We start from the raw sequence: 12655 nt of genomic DNA on the forward strand, positions 1-12655 counted from the left end.
GGCTTTGTGCTGATGACTGGGGGGCAGGCTTGTGGGGTATACCCTTTGGTTGGTTGATGATGCATGGAGGGGATTGTAACCATGGCAATGAAATGATATATGATAGGATGAATGCGAAGAAGCTAAGGTTCTCCCATGTAAACTATCACATAATTCACAATATTTTTTTAAAAAAGAAGAAGAGATACGCATACTAAAAGAAAAAAACATTCTTTGTTAGTTACCAAGAATAGAGAGATGGGATGGTAAAGCACAGGGTAGGGGTAGACACATCATAGTCTGGGTGTTGGGGAGGGCAACACACAAGAAGGGGGAAGGAATGGAAGAACAAAGTAGATAGGGGAATACATAGGCAGGTTTATATAGGCTAAATGGGACAGAGGTAAATAGTGATGTATGCTCAACCTTGGAACAATAGGGCTTTGTGGTACAGGGATTGAGGCATAGTATGAATGGGTAAATGAGGTGAAATAATGTTAAGATGCTTGACTGTCTTATGAATATTGGTTTCCCTTGTCTACTACTGTAAAATAGACACTCTAGTGGGATAGAAAGGATTATCAGAAAACATGATCATAGAAGGCTTGTAAGCCTGTCATCAGCCTATAACTGATTGGAATACCTAAAAGGGGTTCTAGAACTTGCCCAGTGAAATAGGCCTCTTGTGGAGTCTTTGTAGTGTATAGGATTTTAGGTGGAATCCTGAGCACCATCAAGAACCCTCTGAGGTGGGACATTCCCACTGGAAAGAACAAGCAGATCAGCCTGGAGCAACTAGAGGAACAGAAAATATTTCTTGAAAGAAAGGCAAGCAATTAAGTCCCTTCAGGAACCCCACCCCCACCCCCACCCAGACTGAAACTCAAAGGGAACACACGAGCAGCCATGTAAGCTTACTGCCAACCACATTGGTCTACTGGTGAGTGGAAGTGAGGGAAAGGCATCAGTGAAGATATGGGCTGAGTTCAACCATGTTCCATAGACTTCTGTCGACCTGGAGATGACAGAGAGAAGAGGAAAGGCTAGTTGGTTCAAAGTATGATGAGATCTGGGGACTCCTGAGCCCATGAACAAGGACATAGCCACAGAGGGCTAGAGCTGAGAGTGAAGTGTCCAACTGATATGAAGTGAGGGGAGATGCACAAGAACACCCAAACTTGCAGATAGTACCCATTTGACCTAGCTTTGATGGCTTGATGATCAGAATTCCACTGGTTGCTTGGTTATGTGCCGGGGAGTCGGTTCTGACTCATAGCGACCCTGTACAGGGTTTCCGAGGCTGTAAATCTTTACAGGAGCAGAAAGCCTCATCTTTCTCCCACGGAACAGCTGGTAATGTCAAACCTTAAGGTTCACAGCCCGATTTGTAACCCCTACGCTACCAGAGCTCCTTAGAACTCCACTAGAGGAAGATAAAAAAAATTGATAAAGAAACAAGTGTAAATTGCTACAATTTGGTGAACTTGACCTATACTTATGGATGTAGTAGCTCAAAATACCAACTGAGAGGGAAAGAGTATTCACAACAAAGATCAATCCTATTCCCTCTGTATACAGGGATGATAGGGATGGGCAACTTAAGACATTGGCTACCTAAAATGGGGAGGCTATAAAGGTACAAAGTAACTGGTTTCCAAGTTTCCAAGAGGGAGTTTAGTTTTAGAGTGTGAGGGGGAAGGTAGAGTTCCTACTGAACAGTTTTCACTTTGTCTCGATGGGCCTGGTGAAAGGAGATGGGGATGAGATTCTCATGCTTCAATAGTGAATAATTGTTACCATGATGAATTGTGATGGTCACAACTGCAGAAATTTTGTAACATAAAGGAAGGCAGTAGTTAATCCTACAGTCCAGGAACAGAGGACCCTAGGACCATCAAGGTACAGGAGTATGAGCAGAATATGGGACCTTATCCAGAGAAGCAATGACACCAGAGATGGAGGCAGAGATGATGACCTGGAGAGACAGAGCAGCTGAGGGCTCATGCAAAGAGAAAGGCTGTGTGTTGGCATCCAGGAGGCAAGCTTGCAGAATGTGCCCTTTGGTTGTTTAATGATGATATATTACAGAGTGTTTTTGTGTACATCCCCAAAAAGCAAACAAACACAGACGGACTAGAAGTAAATATTGTTGAATGAAGTTGCACAGAGGGGATTGTAATCATTGCAATGAAATACCCTAGGATGAGTGTAAAACTGATGTTCTCCCATGTAAACTACCACTCAATTCACTATAAAAACTTTTTTTAAAAAAAGTGTTCAAGATTAAAGACATCAATTTGAGGACTAAGGTGCATCTGATCTAAGCCATGGTATTTTCAATATCCTCATATGCATGTGACAGTTGTACAATAAATAAGGAAGACCAGAGAAGAATTGATGCATTTGAGTTATGGTGTTGGAGAAGAATATTAAAAGTACAACAAACTGTAAGAAGACAAATAAATTTGTGTTGAAAGACATATAGCCTAAAGTTCCTTAGAAGCAAGGTTGGTGAGACTTTATCTCTCACCCTTTGGATATATTATCAGGAGGAACAAGTACCTGGAGAAGGACATCATGCTTGATAGACATGTCTGAGAGAAAGAGGAAGACCTCCAACAAGCTGGATTGACACAGTGGCAGCAGCAATGGGCTCAAGCAATGATTGTGAGGATGGCGCAGGTCTGGATGATGTTTTGTTCTGTTATGCATAGGGTCGCTATGAGTTGACACTGACTGGACAGCAAATAACAACATGACTATGTTCATGGTTCCATTTTGGAGTGAGTTGTCTGTTAACGAGGCAGGATTAAGATGGGATGTATCTTGAGTCCTTACTATACAGTGTGATTCAGGTCAGCACCTTAGTTTATTTGGGGGTGTGGCCTGCATCAAATGTATAAGAAAGCTTTGACAAAGTTCCCTCTGACTCATCTCTGTCTGACCTCCAGTCCATGGGATTTGCACTCTATCGCCTGACCTGATTCACCAGCATGCACAGCCTTGTACATCAACAGCCTGTCATTTGACCTGTTGATTTGGGTTCCTCAGACCCTGCAATCATATGGGAGGGGAATTCCCCAAATGTCTGGACGATGGATTTGGGACTTGCCAGCCTACACAACTGTGTGAGCTATTTCCTTGACAGCTCATGAATGGAGGCGAGGTGGTTGCTATCATGAATTATAGAGTGGTGTTGCATCTTGCTAAAGTCAGTCATTTAGTAAATCTTTAACCTCTATCTCATAAAAGCCAGCCTTGTGATCCATCTAAAAGAAATCATTCTTGCCCCCTCTATAGTGCATTGCTCTAAAGAAGGGCTCTAGTCAGTGCTGGTCATAGAAGACTATCGTCTCAGGTCCTGTGCAGCTCACAAATTTTGATCACACAAGAACTGCACTGGACTGTGGAGGACACGGGTCTTATTATCTGTCTCTTCCAGTAGAAGAAACACTCTAGTTTGCGGAAACAAAGGTAAGAACATCGTGTATGGCCTGAAATTTCCCAAATTCTTAAGGCTGCCTGTCTCTCACTCACTCACACATACACACACACATTTGATTTTAAATCCAGAAATCATAGAAGCAAACCTCCATTCATCATTCTTTAGGCAAATCAAGGTTACTTCCTTGTTGAGATTTTCTGAACGTCTATGGCTTACAGTGCCTCATCCTTTCTGTCTGCTTCTGCTGTATCCATATAGGAATACCTCTAGACTATAACCTTTATTAAATGTTTACTTGGTGTGTGCCATTCTTGATGGACTCTGAGCACCTTCAGAGCGAGGATGCAGAGCAGGGATACTGGTGTATCTGTATCAAACTCTAGCCTCCCACAGTGTCTGGCTCCTAGTAAGTACTGGCTGGAAGTTTGTTGAGTAAATAAATGAATGAAGATGTCCTTAAGATACAAATAGGGAGAAAGATGATCCCTATTGCCCAGAAACTCAGAATCATTGGGCTAATAGGGGGACAACATATTATTGAGGATAGCCCCCAACACTAGATTAAAGAGTAAACATTGGGAATCAGCCAACCTGCTGTCACCTCCTAATGATACATTCTATGATCATTATACGCTGTCACTGAACTTGTACATTTAGACAGTGTAATTATCATGGTATCACAGATATCCTTCATGCCTAATAGCAACCAGAAGCTACAACAGGTATTCTATAAAGGCAATCATATTGATCCCTATACACCCAAACTGTGTCTTTTCTTGTTATTTTCTTCTGGTAAATTACATAACAAAAGATTTGCCATTCCAACTCCTTTTAATTATATAATTCAGTGACATTAATTGAATTCACCATGCTGTGCAACCAGCACACTATTTCCAAAAGGTTTTCATCACCCCAAACAGAAACCCAGTGCCCCTTATGCAATAACAATGTATTCCTCTCTCTCAGCAGCCCCTGCTAACCACATATAAACTTTTACATGCATTTGCCTATTTCAGATATTGTACATAGGTGGGATAATTTGTCCTTTTGAGACTGACTTGTTTCATTCAGCATGTTTTCAATGTTTATCTATTTCACAGCATGTATCAGTGTCTCAGTTTTCTTTACAACTGAATATTGTTTGGTTGCATGAAAATACCACATTTTGTTTATCTAGTAATCGGTTGATGGACACCTGGGTTGTTTTCACCTTTTGGCTATTGTGAATAATGCTGCGATAAACGTTGGTATAAAAGGACCTCAGTTCCTAAAACTGCGTCTTTTTAAATCCATTCAGGAAGACTAGAATTCAGCTTTACTGCAGTCTCTGAATTTTACATTGTGTCACTTTCTCAAATCCATGAAGTTTGTCACTATATCATGGGGTTGGATGGGGGCACACTGTATCATCCTTCAGGGGAGAGTCTTTAAACAATCCTTCTGGCTGATGTTTAACACTACTTTCTTCAAGCATTTTAGAATTGATTTTAGGACGTCTTCGTATTGTTTTTCTATATAGAGAAGTTCATGTTCTTGTATGCTTTCCTGTTATTAAAACAGAAAGACTCATTGCTCTCTCTCTATTTTTTCCCCCTACACCTGACTCTCCACAGATTGTCAAACATGGTAGCTTTTATCTCTGTGTTTTAATATTCTGGTATGTACACTATAGAAGTCTGTGGGATCCAAATCTATCTCACTTATTTAAATGCCTTTCACCAGGTATTCCCTCACTTGTCCTTGTTTTCCCACCCTGCCAATCTGTGTTGATGTGCTGCATATGTCTCTCTAATAACCTGGGTGGGAGCTCAGCGCACACATGGCTCCTCATTCTGTGAAGTAAGTAAAGTACTGGCTGGCAAGCGCTTTTCTTGGTGTCTCAGGGCTGCCATAGATGGGAACTTCCCTGGAGCTTTTACTGCAGTCTGTCATTTTCTGTCCTGTTGAGATCTGGGAATACTTCACACATTCAGCTCAAGGTAGCACTTAGTTAGTATAGCTCTGCCAGCTCTGGACTGGGCACTGGGCAAGGCACATCTACAGTCACTGTCTCAGTTAAGGTGTGTGTGAAGTGATAAAATATCCTCAATGCCAAACAAGAAAGAGAGGCTGAGCTTAAATAAAGAGCTCAAAGCCTCCTTCCTAGCTATTGCAAGAGAAATGGGGTTTTTCATTACGTTTGTTTATTTTATAAACTCTTAAAGAGTTCCTGGGTGGTTCAGACTGTTAAGTGTTCAACTACTAGTCGAGAAGCATTGGAAGACAGGCCTAAGAGGTCTGCTTCTTCTGAAAGATCACAACCTTGAAAACCTTGTGGAGCAGTTCTGTGTATGGGGTCACCAGGAATTGGAATCAACTGGAAAGCAAATAACAACCAATGTTGTTGTTGCTATGTGCAGTCCAGCAGGTTTCGACTCATACAGACCCTGTGTAGGCTTTCCAAAGATGAAAATCTTTACAGGAGCAGAAAGCCTCATCTTTCTCCTGAGGAGTGGCTACTACTGAGTACTTCCATACTTTTAGTATCCAGTGCATACCAAATAGAAAAGATTACAGCTATGGGAACAAAATCATTAATATCATATGCAAGTAAAATTTTGCTGAAGACAATTAAGAAATGATTTCAACACTACAATGACAGGGAACTGACAGAAATTCAAGGCAGATTCAGAAGAGGATATGGAACTAGGGATATCATTGCTGATATTACGAAGATCTTGGCTGAAAGCAGGGAATACCAGAAAGATAATTCTTGTGCTTTATGGACTAAGCAAAGACATTTGACTATGCAGATCATGACAAACTATGGGTAACATTGTAAAGAATATTCCAGAACACTTAATTGTGTTCATGAGGAACCTGTACATAGATCAAAAGGCAGTCGTTCAAACAGAACAAGGGGATACTGAATGGCTTAAAATCAGGAAAGATGTGCATCAGTGTTGTAGTTTTCTACCATACATATTCAGTCTGTATACTGAACAAATAATCTGAGAAGCTGTATATGAAGAACATGGCATCGTAATTGGAGTAAGACTTATTAACAATCTGTGATATGCAGATGATACAATCTTGCTTGTGGGAAGGGATGAGGACTTAAAATATTGCTGATGAAGATCAAAGCCTTCAATAGGATTGCATCCCAATGTAAAGAAAACAAAGATTGTCACAACTGGATCAATAAATAATACCACAATTAATGAAGAAAAGACAGAAGTTGTCAAAGACTTCATTTTGCTTGGATCCAAAATCAACACTCACGGAAGCAGCAGTCAAGAAACCAAATGTCATATATTGCATTGAGAAGATCTGCAAAAAACACTCTTTAAAGTGTTCAAGAACAAAGATGTCAGTTTGAGGACTAAGGCATGACTGACCCAAGCCACGTTATTTTCAATCACCTCATATGCATGTGAAAGTTGGACAATGAATAAGAAAGACCATAGAAGAATTGATGCATTTGAGTTATGGTATTGGAAAAGAATGTTAAAAGTACCATGGACTGCCATAAGAACAAACAAATCTGTGTTGAAAGTACAGCCAGAAAGCTCCTTAGAAGCCAAAATGGTGAAACTTTATCTCTCATATTTCAGACATGTTATATCAGGAAGGACAGTCCTTGGAGAAGGACATCATACTTGGCAAAATGGAGGGTCAGGAGAAAATAGGAAGACCCCCCAAAAGATGGATTAACACAGTGGAAGTAACTGGGCTCAAATATAACTACAATTGCGAGGATGTTGCAGGACCGGACAATATTTCATTCTGTTGTACACAGGGTCACTATGAGTTACAGCTGACTCGATGGCACCTAACAACAACACATCCTAGGTAAGGAGTCACACATCAGAAAATCGTTTTAGGGTCTCTCTGAGCCTGAACCAACTCAATGGAACTTAACAACAATAAAAACAGTAACAAGGTAAAGAGTCCTAGTGGTGCAGTGGTTAAGCGCTTGCCTGCCTACCAGAGGGTCAGTGGTTTGAACCTACCAGCCACAAGGGAGAAAGATGTGGTAAACTACTTCCATAAAGATTTACAGCTTTGGAAACTCTGGTGAATTATACCCTGTCCTAGGGTCTCTATGAATTGAAACCAACCCTATGGCAGTATTTTTTGTTGTTGTTTATGTTGTAGATCAGGGGTGGGGAACATTTGGCCCCCAGGCTTATAAGGTCTGGGAAATCATTTGTTCTGGTGCTGCCAAGGCAACTGCAGTTCCAGCCATTCCATTTGTTGTTGTTGTTGTTAAGTGCTGTCAAGTTGGTTCCAACTAATAGCAACCTTGTATAGGATTTCCTAGCAGTGACTCATGAGCTTGAACCACTGACCTTGCAATTCAAATTGATCTTGCCGTCCAGTGTATTTACCTGCAGCGGCATGCCAGGACTCCATTGTTGTTGTTGTTAAGTGCTGTTGAGTCGGTTCCGACCCACAGCAACCACATATAGGGTTTCCAAGGAGTGACTGGTGAGCTTAAACCACCGACCTTGTGGTTCAAATGGCTTTGCAGTCTGATGCATTAACCCTCAGCTCCACACCAGGACTCCATTAGTGTGAGATAATTAAAAGTTCAACCAAATATAGCTGGCTAATTTTTAAGTTGATATTATAGATTTTAGCAGAAACATGTTCACCACTCCTGTTGTAGATGTTACTCTAAATATAAGGGGGCTTCAAAAAGTATGTGAAAATAGAATTAAAAGATACTAGAATTATTCCGTGAACTTTTTGAAGCCCTCTTGTATTTTATCAATGTTAATACATTTAATCCTTATCCAGACCTTTGGGGCTAGGTACATTAATAGAGTGACTTACCTACATTTTGTTGTTGTTGTTAAGTAGCGTGGTTCCAACTCATAGTGACCCTGCACAGATATTCAAGTTGTTTGAATACAGAAAGTAACTGTAATGTTAGTTGGTGGTGGTGTGCCATGGAGTGAGCTGATTCTGACTCATAGCGGCCTTGTATAGGGTTTCCGAGGCTGTAAATCTTTTGGGGAACAGAAAGCCTCATCTTTCTCCCACGAAACGGCTGGTAGTTTCGAACTGCATTAGCAGCCCAATTCGTAACCACTACGCTACCAGAGCCCACATTACTCAGCTGGCAAATGGTGACGTCACAGCACTCTTCTGCCTCCTGGCCTTTGAGTCATGCTTATCCAGCCAAAGTATCAGAAGGGGAGATTCTAACAGAACAAAGCTCGCGGTAAAGAACTCCCATCTCGGAATTCTTAATGGTGACACTAATTGCACAGCTGGCTAGACTGTCTTTTCCTCTTTGGTTCATTTTAAGAATCCTTTAGGATTGGGGGGGGGGGGAAGTACTTAAAACCTAATTTTACCGTAGTACACTTTGCTGCAAGCCCTCCCTTTTTCCTCGCCCCTCACTTCCCCTCAGTTTTCAGACTTGTGGGATCATGTGTTCCTCTGCCTGCCTTCTCTCTCACCGTCAATTACAGCAAATGCCATTAATTTGAAAGGCGAGGGAACCTGGAACAATGGATTTTGAATTAACTAGTTCAGATAATCTGATATTTTTACTGGAGCGTGACAGGGTATCCAGTTAGCTGGGGAAAAACAGTTGCTTCCAATTGTGCACTCTTTTGGACAAGGCACTATATGCTTAACAAGGTTTTGCTGTAAAGGGCAAACAAACAGAAGGTTCTGAGCCTGAGTCCCTGATGTTTCAGACAGCTACTGTTAGGGGTCTTGTAGAAGAAACAAACTTCTACAGCATACGAGGAAACATGCTTCTGAAACTCTGGATCTTAGCTATGTTTGAGCCCTGGGCGCTCATCAATACCATGAACAAGTCCCACAGATTCTTCAGCGCTTGTATTACAGAATAAACACTAGTGCTGAAGTCAAACAGGCCGTGTTTGGTGGTTGTTAGATGCTCTCGAGTAGGTTCCTTGCTGTTGTTGTTAGTGCCTTCAGTCGGTTCTGATGCCTAGCAACCTTGAATAGAGTTTCTGAGGAGTGGCTGGTGGGTTTGAACCACTGACCTTATGGTTAGTAGTCCAGTGCTTATCCTACAGTGCCACACCAACTTTTACCTACTCCAAATGTTGCCTGGTCCTGCATCATCCGCACAATCATTGTTATGTTGTGAGCCCATTGTTGCAGACACTGTGTCCATCCATCTTGTTGAGGGTCTTCCTTGTTTTTCTCTAATCCTTTGTTTGGAAGAATACTTCTTAAAAGTGAGGATGGAAGGCTTCATCTCACTTAACTATGGACATGTTTATCACAAGGAGCCAATCCCTGGGGAAAGACATCATGCTTGGTAAAATAGAAACCCTGCTTGGCTTTTGTTAAATGCCTGGCAGCAGAGATGACTAACTACCCACCAAGAATTAGTGTTCCCGTTTACATAGCATAACATTGTTGCTAGAAGCAGATGCCTTGCTATGGCTTCATTTTCTAGTCCCCTTGCATCCATGAAGGAGTCGAGGTGATGCAGTAGATTAAACCTACTAAATGGAAGATTGGCAGTTCAAACCTACCAGGTGCTCCTGGGAGAAATACATAAATCCTTAAAGATTTGTTGTCGTTGTTAAGTGCTGTCAAGTTGATTCCAACTCACAGTGACCCTGTTTCTGAACAGCTGCTTGTGGTCAGCAGTCAGCAGTCAGTGCTGATCCTCCAGTGTCGCAGACTTGGAAACTCTGAGGAGAACTTCTACTCTGTCCTGTGGGGTTGCTATGAGTTGGAATTGACTCTACAGCAGGGCATTTGGTGTGGTGGCTGCATCTATGAAAAGTTTCTCAGATGGGATATGAACCTGAGGGATGTATGTCACTTTCAGGTCCAGGAAGGTAAGTAAGTGTGTCTTTTCCTCTCTCTTCTCCTTCTGAATGGTGGAGCTGTCAGATGGGGAAGCCTCAGACCCTCAATCACCATGAGTCCGTGAGCTACAATGATGCAAAATAGCTTTCTATGTTTGTTTCAGGGGCGGTGGTGGTTCAGTGGTAGAATCCTCATCTTCTACACAGGAAGACCAATTCAATTCCTGGCCAGTGTACCCCAATGCAGTCACAAACTGTCTGTCAGTAGAAGTTAGCATGTTGCAAAGATGTTGAACAGTTTTCAGTGGAACTTCCATATTAAGGCAGACTAGGAAGAAAGGCCTGACCCAAAATCAGCCTACAAATCACAACAATCTGATCTTATGCATGTGGCCACCATGAGTTAGGGCCGCCTTGATGACAGCTAGTAACAACATATTTGTTATATAAGTCACTGGGTAATGCCATTGGTTAACAAAGAGGTTGCTGCTTGGAGTCCACTCAGACGTGCTTCAGAGGAAAGGCCTGGAAATCTAGTTCCACAAGATCAACCACTGAAAACTCCATGAAGCACAGTTCTACTCTGACACACATGAGTCAGAGTTGACTCAATGGCAGCTAGTACTGGCATTATTTGTTTCAGCACCTCCTGTCCCTCCAACCTATGCAACCTCTTCAATTATTCTACTTCTCATGTGCTTTGCTTCCTAGTATCAAAGGCAGGGAAGTGCCATGCCCTAGTTGGAACATGAGTAGAGAAGACACATTTGAAGAGTGTTTAGATGCTGGAGAACTAGCAGAGAGGGCAGTGAGGAAAGGATTGAAAACCTGGCATCATAAAACCAATACATTAGCCTTCCGCTGCAGCAGCCATTGAAGAGAAGCAGCCATGGCTGTGTGCTACCCTATGGCCATTGGCTTCAACAAGGGCCACAAAGTAACCAAGAACGTGAGCAAGCTGAGGCACAGCCGCTGCCATGGGCGTCTCACCAAGCACACCAAGTTCATGCGGACATGATCCGCGAGCTGTGCAGTTTTGCGCCTTATGAGCACCGGGCCATGGAGCTGCTCAAGGTCTCCAAGGATAAGCGGACATTCAAGTTCATCAAGAAAAGGGTGGGGGCACACATCTGCTCCAAGAGGAAGCAAGAGGAGCTTCCTGGCCACCATGAGGAAAGCGCTGCCAAGAAGGACTGAGCAGGTCCCTATCCACTGTGCCTCCCCCCCCCCCAAATAAAAACCTTACACACACACACACACACACACACACACACACACACACACACACACACAAATAAATAAATAAATAAAATAATACATTAAAGAGTAATTTAGGTCAACTGTCTGTCTGGTGTGATCTGTTACCATGCAGAAGATACAACTATTAATATCATCATCTAGCAATAATATACACCATATTAATCTGGGTGGTAGGTTGCATATGATTATATAGACTCTGTTTGCTCAGCCTTCTGTGGCTCATATTTAGGGACTCACATTTTGTGTAACAAGGTCATCTGATCATAATTGAAAAGAAAAATAACAACAATAGAAGGAATATTAACTAGAAGCAAACCTAGGAAAGTCAACATTTCACAAGGCACATGCCTCGGGCTTGTGCTCCTTCAAGGTTGAAGTTGTGTGGGATCTCTCCAGTTGTTTCTGGGTTTTTTGTTTGTTTGTTTTTGTTTTTTTTGTGTGTGTGTGTGTGTGTGGTTTTTTCTTGTGAAACATATCCAGAAGAGGTAGAACAACATTTCTTTAGAACAGAAATTGGAAATGGTACTGTCCTCCCCTCCAATTAAAAATAACAAAGAGAACCATATCTCATGAGTAATAATAGTAATTGCAATAACAATAATTAACATCTTGAGTATATAAAGGGAACCCAGCTTGGCTCTAAGGGCTACACTGGTCAAATGTTTTATGGGCACTCAGGGCTGATGCTGAGCTATCTTCTCCCTGCTCCTTGGCCTGTCACCTTTATCCACCTACATCCTGGCTGACATTAGAACCTGGACATGTTTTGTATTTGCTGCCTCTGTTCAACTCCTTAATACTCTTCCCTGGGTGCCCTCAGATCCTTAGCGTAGGTTTACTGGGAAAAGCATGCTTCATTCCCCTCTCTGTGTTCTGCACTCTATGGTCTTCTTTTGGGTGAAGTTCTTCTTGGGGGAAACATGATGACCCTGATGTGTCTTAGGCTGGGTTTTTTTTTAGAAGAAAAACAATGTTGTTGTTAACCACTCTTGAGTCAGTTCTGACTCATAGCAACCCTGTGTAGGAGTTCTGAGACTGTAAATATTTGTGAGAGCAGAAAGTCTTATCTTTCTCCTGAAGGAGTGGCTGGTGGGCTTGAACCACCAACTTTGCAATTCACAGTCTAATGGTTATTCAACAGAGTCACTGTGCTCCTATATAAACAGAGGGGGTTTTAGCT

General features: G+C 42.0%; 1 pseudogene; it reads left to right on the forward strand.

Moving 5' to 3' along the window:
- The first annotated feature begins 11101 nt into the window (after positions 1–11101).
- On the forward strand, positions 11102–11412 carry LOC102822978 (annotated as a pseudogene).
- Positions 11413–12655: the final 1243 nt, after the last annotated feature.

Source organism: Chrysochloris asiatica, unplaced genomic scaffold, assembly GCF_000296735.1.
Source record: "Chrysochloris asiatica unplaced genomic scaffold, ChrAsi1.0 scaffold00100, whole genome shotgun sequence".
Lineage (NCBI taxonomy): Eukaryota > Metazoa > Chordata > Mammalia > Afrosoricida > Chrysochloridae > Chrysochloris > Chrysochloris asiatica.